At 43.2% G+C, this 20,161-nt stretch overlaps 1 protein-coding gene across 3 annotated transcripts in view; it reads left to right on the top strand.

The window, feature by feature from the left end:
- Window positions 1-1,681: 1,681 nt before the first annotated feature.
- The window catches only part of PIP5K1B (phosphatidylinositol-4-phosphate 5-kinase type 1 beta), a 330,950-nt gene continuing 312,470 nt past the window's right edge, over window positions 1,682-20,161 (top strand). Inside the window, exon 1 of one of the 3 annotated variants that reach the window (XM_043487133.1) lies at window positions 1,682-2,134. The gene's annotated coding sequence lies outside the window, so the exon portion shown is untranslated. The remainder of the gene's footprint in view (window positions 2,135-20,161) is intronic. The other 2 variants (XM_043487132.1, XM_043487131.1) reach the window with 2 other exon arrangements.

The following is a 20,161-nucleotide window of genomic DNA, read 5'->3' as shown; positions in this document are numbered from 1 at the left end:
ATTACCATCCCCAGATCCCAGCAGTCTGCTACTTACAGCGGTATGCTGCTGCCCTCTACACGGTGATTCACACCAGGCAGATGAAGGGTTCTTTGATCTGTGTCTGTTTCCTCCACCCAGGCCTCTTTAGACCCAAACTGAACTTTGTTAGTCCAGCATTTCTGGGAATCAAGGAACCAGTGTTCTGGCCTGTGGGTCACTTAATATTTCGGGGTCTCAGTTTTTACTTCTGTGAAGTAATCATGTTGGACTAGATTTGTGTTCCTGCTCTAAGGCTCTGAAGAGCCTAAGATGCTAAAACCACAAGTCACAGGGTCCTAAACAAGTGATGCCCTAAAACTCCCAGGGGTGGCCTGGCACATCTGGAAGAGGTATGCTAGAAAAAGTTTAACAGATATGTGTTACTAAGGAATTATTACCCTCCATTCTGAACTGGGAAGTACAAGATTTCAACTCAAAAAAGAGGGTTTTTCATTTGCTGAAAACTAACAGAGTATCCTTTCAAACAAATTCATTTTGGCTCACCCATTAGGCGGTATCTGAGGATAAGGACATGAAAGGTTGGTTTTCTTGGGACAGAATGTATCCTACGTTTCCCACCAATGTGTTTGTTTTTTAAATAAGGGTAAAGGGGAAGGATCCGCCTGCAATGCAGGAGACGCGGGTTCGATCCCTGAATGGGGAAGATCCCCTGGAGAAGGAAATGGCAACCCACTCCAGTATTCTTGCCTGCAAAATTCCACGGACAGAGGAGACTGGCGGGCTACAGTCCAGAGGCTTGCGAAGAGTCGGACACGATTGAGCGACTAAGTAACAAGGTGGAAGGAAGTGGTGAGGGTGAGAAATACCACTTGCTGTGATCCGGCTGGGAGAGATCCGCTACCTTTTCGGTTCCAATTAAGCATATGTAGGTATAGCTTCCATGATAGCAGCTCCCTCCTCCTCCCTCTCTCCCAGATCCAAGAGAGTCCTTTAGACCTGGCCGGTGTCCTCTCCGCTGCTGAACTGACGTCGGGTGAGATTACGAGGGCCCCACGCCCTCTCAGCGCTGTCAGTAAGATTTGGCCCGAATCCTCATCACCGACCATCAGTGCCTGACGTCCCTCCAGCCTTCTCTCTCCCAGGACCCCTTCTCCTACCTATTTCTACCTGTTGGGTAGGTCTTACTTCCTGGGAACACGTGCTGCCTTCAGACTGCCTTGCCCCTTCCTGGTTAAAGTAGGGGGTTCGGCGCAAGCAGAGTCCAGCGGGCAGGAGACCAGGTGTCGAAGAGTTTGGTGGCCCGAGGAAGCGGGAGCCCTGTCCCAAACACAGCCCTGTTTTCCGGGGCTGCAAGACTTTGAGCACCGCCGGGAAGCCCTTGGCTAGCCCTGCAGGAAGCGGCTGGATCTAGGGGCCCACTCCACCCCCTCTCTGTCTTAGGCACGCGGCGGCGGGACCAAGCGCCTTGTTCCCAACGTCGACTCGGACGCCCAGTCCTACTGCGGTACAGGCTCCCGCCGCCGCAGCTGCAAACCGGTCTGGCTTCCCTGCAGGGCGTGCGGGGATGGAGCGAGGGGGTGGAGAGAAGAGGGGAAGAGCCTGGGCGGCCGGCGGGCGGGGCCTGCAGCCTCTCAGAGCCGCGGCCGCCGCCGCGCAGCCCGCTCTCTCCGCTCCTCGCTCCGACTCCGGCGCGCTCTGCGCAGGAACCTGCGCCCAAGCCCGGGGGCGCCCTGCTCCTCAGTCCCCGGCCTCCGACCCCGAACGCGCCGGGCCAGAGTGCGCCCGGCGGTGGAGCGGCTCAGAGCAGCGGGGGCTTCGGCGGCTGCTCCGGGCTCAGTCTGGCCGCAGGACCGGCGGGGAAGGAAGGGGAAAGCGGGGACACACTCCGGCCGCGGCGCGCGCGCATTGCACACTCGCAGCCGCGCGCCCCCGCTGAGGCGCGTCCGGGGCGAGTTTGGCCCCGCGGCTCGGGCCCCGGCACCTGCCGGCTCCGCGCGCTGCGCCCGGGCCCGGGCCCCGCCCCGCTGACCCCCCCGCCCTTTGCCTGCACGGCTCTCCTTTCGACCCGGGGAAGAGACAACGTCCCGATAACTTGCACGCTGTGGCGCAACTGGTCTCGACACCGGAGGTGCCCGAAGGCTGTCCCGGTGAGGTAAGTTTCCTGCGCGTCCCCTGCCCCTCCTCCCGCGACCCTCCTTTTGGACTCGAGCTTGGGGGCTCTGAGTCTCGGATGAACCCTGGCGATCTCTCGCCGCTCTGACTTTGTCCGTCTGGTGCTGGAGATAGGGCGGAGGGGGTTCGCGTGGCCACCGAAGCGGGACCTTCATTCCTCCGGGCCACGGCTGCGCGCTCCCCGCGGGCACCCACTCCGCTTACTACCCGGATCCCCGGGGCCGCAGTGACCCTGGGGGTCACTCTGGGTTCACTGGAGCCGGAGCCCCCTTCCCTTTTTCTGGGTAGCCAGCTGAGTTTGGCTGCAAAAAGAGAGCTCTCCCACCACCCTCTCCGGATATTAAACAGCGGCGAACTTGTTAGGCGCCCCTGGGATCTCAAGAGGGGCTTATGAGTCGATGTTCTGGTCATTTCTGGCGCCGGAGCCGGATTGAACAGGTGCGGCGTGGTTTCGACCTAAATGCAGCAATATACAGACTTGTGCGTTTCCCCTGCTTCTCTTCCCCAGCCGGGTCAACATGACGCTTCAACAGCTGGGACCGGGGGGTGGGAGTGTGGGGGCACCGGAGAGGGAGAACTCCGGGGTTTGATTTGCCAAACCGGTGCCAAGAGTCACCTAACAGAAGACAACAAATGGCAGCTTATCGTTCATCTATGCAGATAAGCCTGTTGTCAGTTCTTACCCCCCCCCCCCACCCCCACCACCAACTCACTCGTCTCTGATGCCCGGCGTGGTTGGATGGAAACCTGTTCCAGAGTTGTTTGGATAGGCTGATGAATTTTTTTCTTCTAATCAACTGAAATCTGGGTTCTTAGCAAGGAAATGCTAGTTACTCTGATTTTTTTTTTAAAGGCAGCTAGCATGTTGCAGACCAAAAATACTGCGCACCCCCTCTCCCCCACCCTTCTATTTTTCTATGATAGTCTCAGCCTGCCAGGAGCCCTAGCTCTAAGGTGAGTGACTCTTGAGAGGCCGGTTGGGCCTAAGAATGTGCTAGTCACCCACAAAGAAGCAGCAGTCTCCCCATCAGTACTACCGAGCATGGGTTTGGGTAACCGTTGTTGCCCTTCCGGTGAAAAGCATCCACCCAGGCTTCTGTCTCTTCTATGTAAAGGCTGAAGTCCTGGGAGTGGAGAGAAGCCAAAGGGTTGGATTCCTTACCACTTTTAATGTGATGAAGTATAATAGTGTTCATGGAAGCTTTTGTCAGGGCATTTCCAGTCGAAAAGAGGCCCTAGAAATAAACCTTTCTCAGATAAGTCCTTGCCAGTGGGAAGTTGAGTAAGCAGCAAGCATGATCTCTGAGCTGAGGGAAATGGTGCCTTCTGTGGAGACTTAGGAAAACTGATGAGAAAGCTGGTAAGACTGAGACTGATGCATAATGACGTCTTAGTTGAGGAGGAACACTTGAAAAAATGAATAAAATCTTGTTATATCTTTGTCCAAATAAGACTAGAGGGATTTGGTAATACCTCACATTTGCATCAATGCCTTGCTTTGTAAATGCTTTTTCATATTCTCTGAAAGGGCTGACCTGGTGGCTCAGTGGTAAAGAACCCGCCTGCTAATGTAGGAGGCTCAGGTTGGATCCCTGGGTCTGGAAGATTCCCCAGGTAAGGAAATGGCAACCCGCGGCAGTATTCTTCACTGGGAAATCCCATGGACAGAGGAATCCCATGGCTATAGTCCATGGGGTTCCGAAAGAGTCAGATTTGAGTTAGCAACTGAAACAACAACAACCTTCTCTGAAAAAGTTTTAATTCTGACCATTTCTGGGGGAGGCAGGGCCAGAATTGTTAACCAGATATTCACAAGAGGAATGTGAGGCTCACAGGTTTAATGACTTATCAAGGTAACAAGTGACTGGAATTAAGAGTTGAAGCCAGGTTGTCTGAAGTCATCACCACCACTATTGTCATCCACCCAGTGCTAGGTCTGTACTTGTATAAGATTTTTACAGTGGCCAGACATTTCTGCATTTATTGTGGTTTGCACGGTCTAACTGTGAATTACTGTTCAAATTTCAACAGATGAGAAAACTGAGGTTTGGACAAGTGATTAGTTTTATATAGTATCATGTCTAATCTAGTAGAGTTTACAAGACTAGAACGCAAAGCTCTTGATGTCTAGTCCTTTGCTTTGTAGATTGTGACATTGTTTCACTTCTGACAACAATGAAGAGACATCATGGGATACAGGACATCAGGGACTGTTAAGTATGCTTGCTGGTGACCTGGGTTCTAGTTCTGGCAGTATACTTGGCTGTATGTTTTTGCTTAGTCTCTAAGTCATGCCTGGCTCTTTTGTGACCCCATGGACTGTAGCCCGCAAGGCTCCTCTGTTCATGGGATTTTCCAGGCAAAAACATATGGGAGTGGGGTTGCCATTTTCTCCTCCAGGGATTTAGCTATATAACCTGGACCAAATCCTACCATCTTTGAGCCTCAAGTCTCTCACATATAAAACAAGAAGTTTGCATTGGGTTATTTTTCTCTTTCTGGTTTTAGCATTCTATAATGCTTATCAATAAATTTGTAATCCAATAAAATCATTTCTCTAGGGGAAAGAAAATTTTTCACCCTGTATTAACTGATAGGTAATCCGAATTACCTGTTCCACTTGTAATTTACTTCCCCTTCATCACATACCACTTAATGAGGTGGTTCAGATGGTAAAGAATCTGCCTAAAGTGCAGGAGACTTGGGTTTGATCCTTGGGTTGGGAGGATTCCCTTGAGAAGGGAATGGCTACCCACTCCAGTGTTCTTGCCCAGAGAATGCCGTGGACAAAGGAGCCTGGTGGGCTACAGTCCATGGGGTCACAAAGAGTTGGACATAACTGAGAGATTAACACACACTTCCCCTTCATCACATACCACTTAATGAAGGGAAAGAAAATTCCAAGGGCACTTTAGCTTAGCATCTATATTGTTTAGTATTATTGTTTTATTTGGAAATATTCTCAGGGGCTACACTACTCTACAATAAATGTCAAGATTTACCTGAATATTATAGACTGTCAATTCATACATTCATTTATTTTTTTTGCTTTGGGATTTGCTATAGTAAGTAGTCAATGAAGATTTGAATGAAGGAGGATAACAAAGCATCTTATCATCCTTAGAAAGAATCTCATCATGTAAATTCCCAGCATCTGCTGACCCACAAGGTAATTTACCTATGAGAGGTGTGCCTCCTGAAGCTGGCAGGTGCATTTTGTGCCTTTCCTTCCCGAATACATCGTAGAAAGATGAGTTTTTATTTCTCGGTGTAGACCATAAGCTGACATCTATGTCATTCTCTTTTGCTTGTCTCTTGCCTGCCTTAGTTGTTAGTGATGTGCAACTGGCTGAAATAGACATTCCTAGAAATTGACTTGTGCCCTTTCCTGAAAGAATATGTCTTGAGATGAAGATACCAGCCATTCTTATATTTGGGTAAATTTCAGCATATGCTAATACTAACTCGTGGTTTCAGAGGAGGAACCTAATTAACAAAACCAACCTAGTTTCTCTTCCCTCTAAGAATCCTCTTCTCTTTCCACCCATCCTTCCTATATGCACAGAAGAGTGTTTTAACTTTTAGAAGAATGATGACAAATAATTAGAATGGGTCTTACTGATTCAGCCATGGGGGATTGAGGTAGATTTCTTTCTGATAAAGAATTCAAATATTAACTGGTTCAGAAACTTGGGCCTTTTATGGATGAATCCTGAGGCTTGGAGAGGTGAATTGACTTGCTTGTAGTCTCACAGATATTTAGCAGGAGGACTACGGTTAATGTGAAATTCTTAAGATTCTTGCTTTACTAGGGGTTCTATGGTGAGAGTGCATTTTTGACTTCTAGAGATCATAGAGATTAACAGAAAATTTCTGTTTACTAGTAATTATTCGTGAGGTGTCACATTTCTAATGGTTTCGTATTTATATTTTTACATCTTCTTGTCCAAACAGATAATAAAGGAGACAATGTCCATTTTCATCCATTCACTATGATTCTCTTGGCTTATATATATATCACTAGACTCAGAATTAGTACTTTGCTTCCACCAGTGCTTGGGGAGAAGGAACTATATGAATAGAAATACAAATGTATGGTAGTTTTCCAGACTTTTCTTCCTGGTTAATAAAACCAGAAGCCACAGGCTTTGTCATACATGGATAAAGTCATAAATATGTATATATTTAATTTGAATATTCATTTAAGTTGTACTTCTGTTAAATGGTGAGTCAGAACATTTAATATCCTGGAAAAATAATTCTTTCCCCTATGGCTGGAGCCTTCATTAGTTACTCTGTAAAAATCAAGCCAGAAATATATTTGTTGCAGTAACATGTTCTTTTTGTATCAAGCACATTAACTGGGGTTGGAAGGAGTCCTTTTATTTTTCTAGAAGCTGCCCAGTTAGAACTGTACATTATGTAGCTCAGCTGTTCATTTGTGGACTTATCTAAGGCAGTTCTTCTAAATGCCAGGGAAATTGAGGAGGGGAGAAACATAGCCTTTTGTTTTATTTAGTATTTTTCTTTTTTTTTTAAATGTTAAGCTTAATCTCTTGATGACATTTTTGAAGTACTGTTTAGTCAAAATTGGCTGCTATTGACAAAGCGTTTTATTCAGTCAGTTTCCTTTCAGGGTAAAAGATTAGGCCAGGGAACCAGGCTTAATATTATGTATTCCATTCTCAATTGTATCTACTTGTGTCTGACTTCATTAGAGGGTTGTGTGTGTGTGTGTTAGTCACTTGGTCACGTCCAACTCTTTGTGACCCCATGGACTATAGCCTGCTGGGCGCCTCTGTCCATGGAATTTTCCAGGGAAGAATACTGGAGTGGGTAGCCATTCTCTTCCCCAGGGGATCTTCACAACCCAGGGGTCGAACCCAGGTCTTCCATATTGCAGGCAGATTTACCATCAGCCGCCAGGGAAGCCCATCAGAGGTGTATAAGGAGATAATATAGGAAAATACTGGAATCTTACCCAAATTAGGTTACTCTTGGGAAGATTTGAAAGCATAATAACTGAGATGTCTTTACATGTCCCGTCAACTGACAGTTCTTAGGTGTTGTCATTTTAAGTTAAACCTGTGTGAAAGACAACTCCATGAAGTGTGTATTCTTCTTTTAGAAAGTCCTCAGCATTGTTTATGGGATGAATTAACAGTAGGTGTGCAGTATGTTTGGAGGAGTTGAGTAATGGGTGAGCAAGTTCTTGAGACCTGTTTCTCTAAAGGTTTTAGAAAGTCAGTTATAAAATTGTATATTGAACTACATAGCATTTGTGTGTAGTAGTGCTCCCACTAAAAATGGGCTTGTGTCTTTCAGTAGAGTTTCTTCAGGCAAGGATGGGGCTTGCAAGCACCGCAGGCCCAGAAAGTACAATATAATTACCTTGAATTGGAACAAAAATCCCAGGACTAAAGACCCAGGACTATAGAAAATCCCTCTGTTTTGTAAGAGAGAGGTGATACTTAAGCCATTGCTAGCCAATAATGTTGAGCAAGGGGTTTAGGAGGAAATTATAGCTAGCCATAAAAATGTGTTTCTTTGCTTCATAGATTTGCACAAGAAATTCAGTAGATTCTACTTATTGAGTAGTGAATTTTCTTTCTTTCTTTCTTTTTTTTTTTGCTTAAGTATAATTGATTTCCAATGTTACTGATTTCTGAGGTACAGCCAAGTTGTACATATATATATACACACATACACACATGCATTCTTTTAAAAATTTCCATTATGGTTTATCAGAGGATATTGTACATAGTTCCCTGTGCTGTACAATAGGACCTTGTTATTTATCCAAGATTTTCAACAATTAAAGCATACTTTAAAAAAAAAATACTACTATCTCTTGATCATTTGGTCATAGCATTTACTGATGAAGTAAGGAAACAAAACAACAATAAAAAGAAGCAAAACTATGACCAGCTTGAGGAAGTGGTAAGTGCATCATAGGTGTTTAGCTAATATTTGTCAGTGGGAAAGGTTAGGCATCACATTTTGTTTATTTTTGTATTCTTGGGACTTAGCATTATGTATGGGAAAAGGTGGGGATTTAATATATACTGAACAGCTTATGAATTTACATGAAGATTACTCTTCAAAACCTTGAGACATTTCATGATTATTCTGATTTTATTATTTTCCAGACCCTCTTCAAAATGTCAGGCAAACTGATAAATACTAGTTTTAATAGTTTATAGTAGTCCTTCTTTTTACATCATAAATGGTATTTATTCACCAGACCGCCAACTTTTTTTAACCAATGTTCCTAGGTATGATTTTTTTTCTCTTCCTTCACAGAAATAATCTAAATAGGAAATCTGTTCTTTCTACTGTTTATAATTATCAGATAAACATTTTTAAAGCTCCCAGAGTGGCATAAGAGTGAATTTGGTTCAGGATACATAGACAAGAATGGACTTTAAGCTTCTCTAAGTTAATCAATTTAAATGTCACCTTCTCTAGACACTTTCTCTGATCATCTAACCTAAAGGGGACCTTCTTCATATCTTTTCTTCACCTATCACAGTAGATACTTATACATTTATGTATTTTACTTATTTTTTTATCACCTCTACTCAAACTCACACTCAAGATTATAAACTCCTTAAAGGTGGATGTCATGGTTCCTTAACATTGCTTATCAAGAAAATGCTTGACATACAGTAGGTGCCCAGTAAACATGTAAGTCAGTGAATGAATAGGTCCCATTCATCCTGTCAGGGTGAATTGGGCCACCACTGAGGTTTCTCAAGCCAAACAGTTTGAGTTGTGAAGATTGTTCTTAAAGGCTGGCTATGACAACTCCATGAGAATGACAACTAGGTCCTCCAGAAGAAGGGAACAGTGATGGTTTAGGCTCTGGCATCAGTATGAAGAGGTATCTCTATTTAAAGAGTTCTTGCTTTTTCTTTTTCAAAAATAACAGAACAAATAAGTAGAAATTGTGAAGCATTTAGGAAACTATTAAAATAAGGTCTGAAAGTACCAAAATCCCAAACATAAATAACTCTTAAGTGAGATACTATAGTGATAATATACAGGGCAGCTTCCTATGACACTCCAGGTAAACCTTCCCAACTTTCTTTTTAAATGTTTTTAAATGTTCGTTAGACATAGCAATTACCCAGTCTCAGGAAGAAGCCAGGTTCTTGGGTGTTGTCCCTAGAACTGAGGACTTGTTAGAAATACAGATTCTTATAGTGTACCCCAGGCTAACTAAGTCAGAAACTCTGGGGATGGGGAGCAACAATCTGAATGACAAGTGATTCTGAAGCACACTTGAGATTGGTGTGTGTGCACATGCGTGCATGCTCAGTTGCTTCAGTCACATCTCTTTGCAACCTGTGGACTATAGCCCACGAGGATCCTCTGTCCATGGGGATTCTCCAGGCAAGAATACTGAAGTGGGTTGCCATGCCTTCCTCTAGGGGATCTTTACAACTTAGGAATGGAACCCGCTTCTGCTGCATGTCCTGCATTGCAGGTGGATTCTTTACCCACTGAGCCACCTAGGAAATCCCAATATTGGCAGGAAATGGTAAACCCATTGCTCCAAATCTAAGCCTCCTGAAGTGCTTGGTACTCCCAGGTGAACTTCAGGGTGTGTGGCGAGGGTGCCATCTGCCTGCTCTAGAAATACCGGAGGAGAGATAGAGCCAGTCTTGGCTTTTCTCACATCCTTGTAGACCACAAGAGAACAACTTCATATGACTGGATTGGGTATCAAGGACTTTAGATAGTACAAACAAGCTCTGGATAGTCACTGGCCCCTGCCAAGTGGTGGGTACTCCCAGGGCTGGGAGATGCACCAGGGTGTGTGGATGATGGGAGGAAGATATGTGCTCCATGCATAGCTTATGTTTGGGTGCTGCTTCAGTAGGGTGCCAGGTGGAGGAATGATTTTGAGAACTAGTGGTTATCTAGGAAATAGTGGTTTGCTGACAATTCTGAGTATTTCAAGTCAGTTCAACATACTAAATATTGATGGAATCCTTAGCCAGGACAGTATCAAGTGCTAGGGGGTATATAAAAAAGTACAGCATTTTCTGGCTCCACTGTGTGGAGAACTTGCTCTGTTCCAGGCACTTCTCAAGTGCTGTTTCTTCTCATCTTCACCATGCTCTTGATGGTGGTCTGCAGCTTCCTTACTGATAAAGGGGAAATTGGAAACCTGATCGGGTTAGGTGCATGCTCGTGGACACAGAGTCAGTAAGAGATGGTTCCATCTCTGGATTTTCTGATTTTAAAGCCCTTGTTCTTTTCTGTTTCAAACACTTGTGTCTCAAAATGTAATTTTGGAGTGAAAATTGAAAAAGAAAGACATAGTGAATCTAAAATTTACATCTCCAACCTAGGCCTCTCTATGAGCATTAGATTACATAATTGATATTGCACTTGGCTATCTCAAAGGCACCTCAAATTTTTCATGTCCAAGACCATAATCCTGATCATTTCCTGCCTTGTCCTCTTGCTTAGCTCTGTGATGGACATCGCTAGCCACTGCCTCATAGGAGATAGAAACTTGGAGCTATCCTTGACCCCATCTTTCTCATCTACCACATCTAACCCATCACCTATTTCTGTCAGTCTTGCTTGCTGAATATCTCCCTCTTCCATCTGGTTCTCATAGTTTCTGCTGATTCTGCCCTAGTCCAACTTCTCATTTCTCTGCTGGATTCTAACCATCACCTCCCTGGGCTCCTGAGTCCACCCTGGCCCTCCTCTAATCCATCATCCATACTGCAGCCAGAGCAATTGAAGTGGCTGGAAAGGACCGTAGGTAAGCTGGCTGGATTTTTACCTCTCACACCCAGGCAGGCCATTCAGAAAGCAGACACATTTTGGCCCCTGGAGCTTTCCAGATCTGTAGCTTTAGAACTCTCGCACAAGTCTGAGGACTTGCTCTTCCAAACAACATCCTACTTTGATGCTTTTGCTTCCTGGAATGTGGTCAGGCCATGGTCATAACTAGAGTTGGCTGCCCTTACAGCCGCAGGATGAAGACTCCAGTGTGATCCTAGGGTCTTGCCCAAGCCTCACCAAATACCAAGCTTTTGTAGTGCACTTGGGCTTTCCTGGTGGCTCAGCAGTAAAGAATCCAGCTGCCAATGCAGGAAATGCAAGAGAAATCCAGGGGTTCGACCCCTGGGTGGGAAGATCCCCTGGAGAAGAAAATGGCAACCCACTCTAGTTTTCTTGCCTGGAAGATTCCATGAACAGAGAAGCCTGGTGGGCTACAGTCCGTAGGATTACAGAGTTGGACGTGACTGAGCAACTGAGGACACGTGCATTCTAACAGGAACCAAAGACTGCTATGGAGATAAGAGAGAAGCAGTTGTTGAGTAAGAAGTTAGTTAAAGGCTAAAAACATTATCTTTGATCTTCTAGATATTTTTAGGATGAATATGAAACGGGATTGTAGGATCCTTTAGAGACCAGTTAACAGAAATTAGCTTACGCTAAGCTTGCTTTTAATCTTTGCACATGGCTTTTTCAGTTACTCAGTGTCCCTTGAACTGTAAATAATAGAGAAGTACCAAACTCTGTTAATCAGCTTGGGCTACCAAAACAAAGTAACACAGACTGGGTGGCTTGCAAACAACAGGAACTTACTTCTCACAGTTCTGGAGGCTGTTCATCTGAGATCAGGATGCCAGCATGGTCCAGTTCTGGTGAGAACCCTCTTCTAGGTTGCAGACTGCCAACTTCTTTGTCATCAAATGGTGGAAGGAGAGCAAGAACCCTCTCTGGGGTCCCTTTCATAAGAGCACTAAACCCATTCATAAAGGACCCCCCTACATAGCCAGGTCACCTCCTAAAGGCTCCATCTTCTAATACCATCACACTGGGGGTTAGGATTTCAAAATATGAATTTGGGGGGCGGGGTTCACATACAGAACCCTTTGTGGCCAACTCAGTGCCCTTTAAGAAGCACATTCTATGTTGAAAGCCAGGACAGACATAGACATATAAATAATATATTCAAAACAAAGGTTCATGGAACAATACTTAGCCTAGACTGTGTGAGATGTGCTCTTGTTGTTCAGTTGCTAAGTCATGTCCCTTCTTTGCAACCCCATGGACTGCAGCACACCAGGCATCCTTGTCCTTAACTGTTGCCTGGAGTTTGCTCAAACTCATGTCCATTGAGTCTATGATGCCATCCAACCATCTCAGTATTTTCTGATAAGTTCCATCCCACCTGCAACCTCTACCAAATACTGATCTTGATCTGCCATGTTGGTTTTACTCCCCGTTGATGGGCTAAGACCTGCAATTTGGAAGACACGAATTATGCTCTTGTCCCCTGCAGTGCTGCCTTTGCAGAAGCTCAGACCAGAGGTGTACATTCATTGAGGGCCTCTCTGTCATTCCCCATCCACTGCTCTTTCCATCCTTGTGGGTTCAGGGAGGGTTGTGAGTTAACAACCCTATAAGACTCTCCCTGCAAAGTTTTAATTTCTGTCAAAAAACATTGTGAGATTGGAGAGTAGGTATCCCATAGAACGCAGTGTTGGGGAAAATTAACTCATAAAACCACTTTGTCTGCTATACAGGGTAAATCACCTACAGTGATGAAATACGACCTTTAAACTGGGGCATGGTTACATTTTTTCATAGAATGCTCATTCAAAAGTTCCTAATAATTTATTTTAGCAAGAACCTAAATAGTGCTGTAAGAAGGAAAATGAAAACTAACCTAAAAAATATGTCAAGAACAGTTTGACAGCATGTTTTTTTTCTTCTGCCTGAAATTCATTGAGACATCAAGTCTGGCAATTTTAATTGGCCATTCAAGCATAAAATGAAAGGAGCTTAAAATAGGGAACTCTTATTTTTTAAAATAATTTATTTTTTTTATTGAAGGATAATTGCTTTACAGAATTTTGTTGTTGTCTGTCAAACCTCAACATGAATCAGCCATAGGGATACATATATCCCTTCCTTTTAGAACCTCCCTCCCGTCTCCCTCCCCATCCCATCCCTCTAGGTTGATACAGAGCCCTGTTTGAGTTTCCTGAGCCATATAGCAAATTCCCGTTGGCTATCTATTTTACATATGGTAATGTAAGTTTCCATGTTACTCCTTCCATACATCTCACCCTCTCCTCCTCTCTCCGCATGTCCATAAGTCTGTTCTCTATGTCTGTTTCTCCATTGCTGCCCTGTAAGTAAATTCTTCAGTACCATTTTTCTAGATTCCATATATATGTGTTAGAATATGGTATTTATCTTTCTCTTTCTGACTTCACTCTGTATAATAGGTTCTAGGTTCATCCACTTTATTAGAATTGACTCAGAGGTGTTCCTTTTTATGGCTGAGTAATATCCCATTGTGTGTATGTACCACAACTTCTTTATCCATTCATCTGTTGATGGACATCTAGGTTGCTCCCATGTTCTAGCTACTGTATATAGTGTTGCAGTGAACAGTGGGATCCATGTGTCTTTTTCAGTTTTGGTTTCCTCAGGGTATATGCCTAGGAGTGGGATTGCTGGGTCACATGGTAGCTTTATTCCTAGTTTTTTAAGGAATCTCCATACGGTCTTCCAAAGTGGCTGTATCAATTTACATTCCCACCAACAGTGCAAGAGTGTTCCCTTTTCTCCACACCCTCTCTAGCATTTATTGCTTGTAGACTTTTTGATGATGGCCATTCTGGCTGGTGTGAGGTGATACCTCATTGTGGTTTTGATTTGCATTTCTCTAATAATGAGCGATGTTGAGCATCTTTTCATGTGTTTTACAACAGCAAACTCTTGACTACTCAGAACTTTGGGGAGGGCTGTTTACTTCTAGAACAAATTTCTTGATTGCTAAGGGTTTGCTTACTCAAGAATCCAAATTTATTATAGCCAATTTTTGTATAGAAAATTTCTCCAAAGTTGCTACTACCTTCCCTGATTCTTTAAAAGATTTTACAGTATAGAGTATATCTCATTTGTTATAATAAAGTGATAACTTTCAGATTCATTCAGGGATATAAGGTTCTTTGCTATTGTACCCAGTGGCCCCACTTTGCTAATTTTGAAAATCTTACCTGCCTTTTTAAAAATATTTTTTGACCCCGTTTCTGTGACTTTCAACAGTGATAAAACCCTTCCACTCATTGTTTGCTACTGAGAGTATGTTGTGATCTTGGGAGCCAAATAACACCTATGTTATCTGAATTGTGTTTCCCAAATAGACTCATCTTACTCTTTGACTTGAAACTTATTTTAAGAAAGAAAAAGTAGCTTTTTTAGGGAAAATCTCAAGCAAGCAAGCTTTAGTTTTTCTCATTCATTTAGTTCTTTGGCCAATAAAGAGTGTGGTTTTCTTATCTCTTATTTTCTGGGCTAAGATAAAGTGCTACCTTAGGCTGAGATAGTCATGGTTTCTTTTTTAATTTGTATAAAATATTTGTGTGTGTTTACTACATTATGGTCTAAAGCACACTTTCATAGGCTTTTTTCCCCCCGTTTAATTTAAACAGTGGTAACATATGGGTGTAATGGTGAGACTTTCATTTTTAAAATGTTATGCCTTTGGAAGTTATAGATTACCAAAGGTATCTCATGTTCCATTAAAAAATTGCATAGAAACGTCTCCAGTTTCTCTGATATCCATCTTCTATTGGAAAAAATAACTTTAATACCTACAATAAAACAAGTGAGGTGAATATGAAAATTTTAACTTATTTTTAAGAAGTGCTGAGAGCTAGACTGTTCTTAAGCTTATGCATTCACATATGGAAACAGTAGTGTCATTGCTTTGGCAAGCTCTATTTAAACGCTCTTAATTGTTTTTCCCGGTAGTTTAGGCAGAGTGGCGAAGATTTATGGAAAATGGAAAATCTAAGGGTTTCTAGAGCAAGGGTTTCATGCTAAGGGTTAAGAGAGAAACATGCCTTTGCTTATGTTTGTTTATAAAAGATTAATGGAAATAGAGCCTTTAAGATTTGTGTGGAGGTGGGCTTCACTATTTAGTTTTGCAGTTTCTCAGAAACTTCCTCTCCTACATGGCAATTTATATTGTAAACATGATGCATCATTTCATTTCGTGCAAACCATATATAAAGAACAGTCACTCTCCACATATGTCAGAAGACTTCTGGCAGCTTTTTAGAATTGAGCCTGAAGTATCCTCCCCACGCACCTAGCAGCTTTAGAGATGGTCGCAAGCACTTCCTGATATTCCATTTTTGTTGTTTTCATCATTGTCCGCCTCTCACACTGGAAGATGGACTTCTACAAGGGGAGGGACTGTGTTTGTTGGCTCTTGTATGCCCAGCACCTGGAAATGTGTTTAGCACAGATAACTCAGTGGATGTTTGTTGAATGAATGAATGATTTTCTTAAGCCACAGTTGTTTTTTCTTTCTCTTCTTAGGTCCCCCTCCTTTCTAAAATGTTAACAAGTCTAGCTGCTAGTCTTCCAACTGATTTCAAGTTCCTTTCCCAATGAGCTGCCTTGTTTTTGGCCAAATTTTATTCTTTTTGTCCATCTCTTGCTTTTTGGCCTGTAACATTTAGAACTATTTAATAATTCATGCCTCACTCTCTCTCAGTTACTTATCTGCTCTTGTGAGCCCAACTCTTACCTCTTTGAAAAATACTTATATTATAAAAATCTATACTTGTACCTTTTAAAAACATGAATTGATCTGCATCCCCAAATTCTAGATTTTCATCAGATACCTTTTTTTTTAACCTACTCCTGAAATTTTAGCAGTCTTTCTATTTTGCTCATTGTTATTTCTGTGCAGCTATTAAGTCACGCGGAATTTTTTAAGTTTTCTTCCATTTTCACGTGTATTTCCTATATTAAACATCTCCTACCTGGACTATCATAGCAGCTTCCCAAATGGTCCCTGTACCTCCCCCCCTCTTCCTTTTTAGTCAGTTATAATACCTGCTACCAGAGATTATAATTTCATCAGTACCATGCCCCCGAATCCTTAGATGCTGTGTTATGCTCCAAATCTAAATGCTTTGGTTTTTGTCCGTAAGACCATCCACAGTTTGACCCTAGTTGACCATTCATCGTCATCATCATCAATGTTGTTGTCATTGTCATCCTTGTAGTAGTGATAGCAACTACCATTTCTTAAACTCTTAGTCTGTACCAAGCACAACACAGGAGACATAAAGCCATAAAGTCTCCTGGTATGTTTGGGAGCTATATAATCTGATAACGACTAGGGTATGTGTGGGTGGAAGGAAATCAGGCTGGAGGGGTGTGTTGGGGTCAGACCATGGACATCTTATCAGATGTGCTGAGGAGTTTGAACTTTCATCTATTGGCAGTGAGGCAACACCTAGAAGATTTTCATAGACAAGTGATGAGTCATGCTTTGTGCTAGATTAGCAGCCTGGGCTACAGTTTGGAAGGTGAATGAGATGGGAAAGGGACTCAAGACAGAAAGACTAGTTACAGCAGATGATATAGCTACAGTAGAGATGATGAGGACCTGAACTCGGTAGTGAGGATGGGGAAGAATGGGCAGATTTGAGATTGAAGAGGAGAACTGATAAGACTTGGTGACCACCTGCATGTGGATTTTGAGGGAATGGAAGAGGTAGATGATGATGGTTCTCTAGTTTTGGCTTGAGTAGCTGAGGAGATTGGAGAATCGTGGTCCACTGAGAGTATGGAGAAGAGACAGCATACATGTGGTGGCAGAGGTGGGAGGGCCGTGATGATGAATCCAGTTTTGCACATTCATTTGCGATCCCTGTGGGATGTGTAGGTGGAGTGGGACTGTAAGGACAGAGGCTCATGATGGAGACACTAGCCGTGTTATGATCATGGGTCTCTGAGCAGCAATTCAACCCAGCAGGACATTCCAGTGTACAGGTGTGGAGGTGAGGAGAGAGGCCCATGAGGGAGACAGTGTCATGATCTCTTGCCAGTGATTAAAGCCATGGAATTAGATGAAACTTCCCTGGAAGGGTTTACAGACTAAGAAGAGAGCATGTCTGAGAACCAACATCATTCCCCGATCTTCACTTGCAATTTCATTTCTTTACACCTTCCTCATTCTGTTTTTTTAAAAAACTGAATATTCTTCTATTTTCTTCTCTGTTGAAGGAAATGGTATCAGATTTTGACGATACCACATATGTCCCACTTCTGATCCCCACATGTGCCCAAGAGGGATTTCTCAGGCACACACTCTGTTTGGCATTCTTGCTCTTACCACTGTCTTGGAACTTTCCCCTGAGGCTGACTTTTCTTTTGTTCTCAGCTCTCTCTCCTTGCAGGCCCAGTCCTGACAGCCAGGTCCACATCGTCTCCTACTTCATCTTTCCCACCTAGCCTGACAGCTCCAGTGTCTTCCTACACACTGGCTGCTGCTTCTCCTTTTTGTTTATTGTTATTCTCCTTTAGAGGAATAAGGTAAAGAGGTGAACAACTCAAAGTTCTTTAAGGATTTAGAGCAGTTGAGGCCTCTTGAACCAAATTGAAAATGCCTGCTTACAATAAGTTTGTGACTAAAAGGGTCTATTTCTTATTAAACAAAAAAGAAACTAGCAAAACAAGTCCATGAAACCAGTGTAAAATTCTTGTCATCTGTTATTCTTACTATTTGAAACTTTCAGAGGATGGGAATTTAGTTGCTCCCCTACACCTACCATTACTTATTGCAAGCAGAGTTTATCTCCAGGTTTCATTGGATTGTACTTCCTCTATTTTATTCCACGGACAGAGGCACCTGGCGGGCTACAGTCCATGGGGTCACAAAGACTCAGACATGACTGAGCAAGCATGCACTCGTCATAGGTTTTCACTGGTGGCTCAGCTGGTAAAGAACCCACCTGCCAATGCAGAAGATGCAAGAGACGCGAGTTCGATCCCTGGGTCGAAAAGATCCCTTGGAGAAGGAAATGGCAACCCACACCAGTATTCTTGCCTGAAAAATTCCGTGGACAGAGGAGCCTCGCGAGCTACAGTCCATGGCGTCACAAAGAGTCGGACATGACTGAGCAAGCATGCACACATCCCATACATTTGCCTAGGCTGAATCTGGGTGCAGTGAGAGATCTGGCCCTAAAAGCAGAGGTTCTGGCTCATCCTGGTTCATCTCCTGACATTTTGGTGACCTCTGGTCAGGGACTTGACCTCCTTGCGCCTTTTTATTCTCATCTATTGGGCTTCCCTTGTGGCTCAGATGGTGAAGAATCTGCCTACAGTGCAGGAGACCTGGGTTTGATCCCTGGGTTAGGAAGATCCCCTGGAGAAGGCCACCCACTCCAGTATTCTGGCCTGGAGAATTCCATGGACTGTATAGTCCATGGGGTCACAAAGAGTCGGACACGACTGAGCAGCCTTCACTAGACTATTCTCACCTATGGAATGAGAATATATACACAGACTCCTGGCCTAGTTCAAAGGTATGCTGTGAGGTCAAATGGAATGATGGCGTTTGAAGTCCATAGAAAAAAATCATCATGCACATTAGAGAATATATTTCATAAGCATTACAGCAGGAGGCCAGGCTCCAAACAACCACCTCTATAGCCCATGGGTAAAGAGGTCTGAAGTAGAGGTTGTATTAATAGCATCTGCTGTAATGGGATTCCATAAAAGAAGTCTGCTCCCCAATCTGAGACACCACAGGACTCTGCTGAAGTCTGCCTGATCAGAGTTCCAGAACTTAAATGTACCCTTACCATGAATGAGGAGAGCAGCATAGTTTTATCTTTAAAAAGAGGTGAATTTTAGACATGGAGATTTGTTGAAGAAAGCGAAACATCTGTTTACTTGTTAAAAAAAAAGAATGCTCTCCAATTAATCTATAACAAAGAAGATAAGTATATACAATGGAGAAAAGACTTCAATAAGTGGTATTGGAAAAGCTGGACAGATACATGTGAAAGAATGAGATTAGACCATTTCCTCACACCGTGTACAAAAATAAGTGAATGACCTAAATGTAAGACCTGAAACTGTAAATCTTCTAGAAGAGAAAACAGAACATTCTTTTAACATAAATTGTAGCAGTATTCTTTTGGATCTGTTTCATAAGGCAAAAGAAAGGCGAAAATAAACAAATGGAACTAATTAAATTTAAGAGCTTTTGCACAGCAGAGGACACCATCAACAAAATGAAAACAGCCTACTTGATGGGAGAAAATATTTACAGATGATAGGAAAGAGAAGGGGTTAATATCCAAAATATACATAGATAAACAACAGCCTGGTTAAAAATGGGCAGAAGACCTGAATAGACATTTTTCCAAAGGAGACATACAGATGGCCAACAGGCACATGAAATGATGCTCATCAGCTCTAATCATCAGGAAATGCAAATCAAAGCCATCTGAGATAGCACTTTACATTTTACAGATACACTTTACAGACAGATAGCTATTGACAGATAGCGATGCTGCTGCTGCTGCTGCTGCTGCTAAGTCACTTCAGTCATGTCCGACTCTGTGCGACCCCATAGATGGCAGCCCACCAGGCTCCCCCGTCCCTGGGATTCTCCAGGCAAGAACGCTGGAGTGGGTTGCCATTTCCTTATCCAATGCATGAAAGTGAAAAGTGAAAGTGAAGTCACTCAGTTGTGTCCGACTCTTCGAGACCCCATGGACTGCAGCCCACCAGAACCCTCCGTCGATGGGATTTTCCAGGCAAGAGTACTGGAGTGGGTTGCCATTGCCTGCCATTGCCATGCCAATGCATGCTCATTGATTCTAAGATGACTAATTCTTTGATGCTGTCTCCTAAAGAAGTATTGAACTTGACTTTATAGTTCACTAATCATTCAACAGATGAGTGTCTAGTGACATGGTTTTTGGTTACTAGGATCATTCTATTCTAGTGGGGGAAGCCAATGATAACAATGGGGAACTTACATCCACAAAAAATACGTGTAGATTTTAATGTAAGATGCTGCAGAGAAAAAAGTAAAGCAGATTGAAGAGCAGAGTAATGGTAGTGGTAGTGGAGGAATGTTATTTCAGAAAACAAGGTCAAGGAAGACCTCTCTGAGGGGCTGTACTTGAACATTGTC

This window comes from Cervus canadensis, chromosome 14 (assembly GCF_019320065.1).
Source record: "Cervus canadensis isolate Bull #8, Minnesota chromosome 14, ASM1932006v1, whole genome shotgun sequence".
NCBI classification, from domain to species: Eukaryota; Metazoa; Chordata; class Mammalia; order Artiodactyla; family Cervidae; genus Cervus; species Cervus canadensis.
The sequence above is the reverse complement of the archived record's forward strand: the minus strand, read 5'-3'. Positions and strand labels throughout refer to the sequence as shown.